At 35.1% G+C, this 2,727-nt stretch overlaps 1 long non-coding RNA gene across 1 annotated transcript; it reads right to left on the reverse strand.

Annotated features, from left to right (window-relative positions):
- Positions 1-1,617: 1,617 nt before the first annotated feature.
- Positions 1,618-2,316, reverse strand: LOC109060113. The gene is made up of 2 exons (XR_006157413.1): positions 2,084-2,316; positions 1,618-1,933 (listed from the first exon to the last, which is right to left on the reverse strand). It is a non-coding gene; the product is annotated as an uncharacterized LOC109060113 (long non-coding RNA).
- Between the last annotated feature and the right edge of the window lie 411 nt (positions 2,317-2,727).

Genomic DNA, 2,727 nt, shown 5'->3' on the forward strand with positions numbered 1-2,727 from the left:
GTTACTACATGAAGATAATTTTTACTGAATTACTGAAGCCAAATTTGAGAAAAAAGTAAATATAGTCGAACATTTGACTCTTGTACTTTAATAGACTGTTTATTACAGTGTTTTTAAAAGTGCTTAGACAATAAAAGTGGTACTTGAGGCCCTCTCAGTGAAACCATTCACTCATATACATACTAATCTTTAGTCCAAGTCTGCAAAACTACAAGCACATTACGTGCTTTAAACTCAGTTTGATATTGTAAAACAATCTTTTAGTAAAACTCTAAACACAGTTCTCTTCATTTCACACATTCAAAACTAACAGCTCTTTTCTTTGATTTGGGAAACACTGCCATTTAAATGCCACACTCATTTACTGATGACCTACACACAGTGATCATGCGTGAAAACACTTGGACATCATTTGTTCACATAGAAATCAAAACTTCTGTTTTGAGGAAGATACAGAGGTAATTACCATGAGTAAACATCTTAGAATTGTCTTATTTGCAATTGTGACTGCTAGAGCATCTTGTAATTTTAGAGAATCATCTTCTCTCTGTCACAGCTGCTCTGATTGTATGCTGGTGCATTAAATCTCTTTGATTGCATTCAAGCTCTTTAACCTCCATCCGTTGTGAACGTACCAAAATAAACTAACCTTTGTATTGTCCACACAAATATCACCACACAGTCAGCATTTCACAACTCAACTCTAGAGTAAATAAAACAATTTATGGATGTTAGAGCCATTCACATGAAAAAATAACACACACAACACTGTGTAGCTACTTTGTATCTCACTGATGTGTCCAGAATGACGGTACTTCATTATATCAGAGAATTTTTATCAAAAGACATTCTTGTAAATCCATTTCTGAGTATAGAATTATTATTAGGGGTCCAAGTACAAAGTACTAGAAGCCTGTTGTATTTATTGTTTTTTCTTCTTCTTTCTCTTGTCCTTTGTTGTGCATGAGAATGTGAAAAATACATTTCTTTCAGAATTTACTGACAATTCAAAATAACATGGCCTACAGCTTCTCTTTTTCAGTCCTGTCAGCACTAAATGCACTAAATCAGAATATCTTCATCATCATCTGAATTTTGCTTTCACCGAAACTTATGTGCAAATCCTTGACCCCTTACTTAGCCTATAGTAAACCCAAAGACCTTGATTAACTGTTCAGATGTGTTTAATTAAAGCACTAAACTTAAGAAGACTGACCACCAGACACTGCACTGAAAACAAGCTAAAAACAAACAATCTGTCTGTTATTTATTTAATATTTTTTGTATAAGTGTAAATTATACGCTAATTGCAGTATTGCTGTCTTTCTCTATGAGTATTTATGCCAATTTATATGAATATTCATAAATTTAAAGGAGTTTTACACCATGTTGAGACACCCGCTAATATCCAAGCATTTTAATATTCATTTGCATTGTCATCCTGCACATGTCAGCATATTGAGTGCTAAATGTGAACAGGTTTAACATTTAGCAGTTTTTTTTTTCTTGTAATATTGATGAGATACAGCAAAAAAGAAAAAAAAATAAGAAGGTATTACAGTTGTATTAATCATTAACAGTATTATTTTGTGCATATGTATTGTGTTTCATTTCCATTGCCTTTTCTCCATGAAGCTCTTTATCCAAGCCTCGTCTGGTTCCACACAAAATTCATTTCTAGGTGTCGTAACCCTGAGGGGAAAAGTTCACATTCAAAATGTTTGTTTAAAGTGCTGGCATACACAAAATAATTTTATCATTCATTATGATTCATCTATAAAGGAGCACATTTCTATATTTCAGAGTTTAAATACTTACATAATGCCAGGCATAGGGCAGCGTGAACCTGTCTTTACAGCACTGACGATTCTTCTGGATGGAATTGGAAAGTCAATAAAAGACCAGCAACATCTCTGAGGAACTTCAGGAGCATCTGTTGGTGAGATTAAAACTAGTTTTAGGAAAGAATGTGTATAAAACCAACATTAACCAAACCTGTGCAAATGCAACAAATAAAACTAAACCTGCCATAAATTGTCTGAAAACAATAGATTTTGTCTTGATTGAAAATGAAAGTCCTTACGCTGTGAAGTCCCCTGCTTAGAGCAGAAGATCAGCAGGAACAGCACACACATCAGGCTTCTCATTCTTCAAGATGTTTCTTCACAATGACAGAAAGAATCTGTAGAAGTTCTGTGGAGCTTGAAGATCTCAGAGCTGTGTTCAGAATAACGTCTGAGCTGTTCTGGATTATCCAATGGGTTTTATGGACACAGGCACAGGGACCCATATGCACTTGGGGCCCAAGCGAGGGGAAGGAACATTTTGGAGTGTCTATTTACACTAAGTACAAATAGCCCACCTTGTTGGCAGATACTGTTTCCACAAGCTCCACCCACCAATGTCTGAATAGACAACATTACTAAAGACACGAGTCCTGCTGCAGGCTCATGGTGTAAAGTGCATGTCTCTGTGTGTTGATGGATCCACCAGAGTTTGAATCCACCTTTTCCTGAACTCATTCCTCATATCAGACCAGAAAGACATTCATTTTCAATAAAAATAATTTTCAATAAAAATGAAGGAAATATTAAAAAATGGAAACATTTCAGTAGAAGAGAAGAGGAGAGGAGGAGAGAGAGACAGACAAAGGGTCTCATTCATGAAACACGAGGGGAATTAATTTTTGTGTAAATCATTGTAAAGCCAATGAAAATTTCGAATTCA

This window comes from Cyprinus carpio, chromosome B19, assembly GCF_018340385.1.
Source record: "Cyprinus carpio isolate SPL01 chromosome B19, ASM1834038v1, whole genome shotgun sequence".
Taxonomy (NCBI): Eukaryota; Metazoa; Chordata; class Actinopteri; order Cypriniformes; family Cyprinidae; genus Cyprinus; species Cyprinus carpio.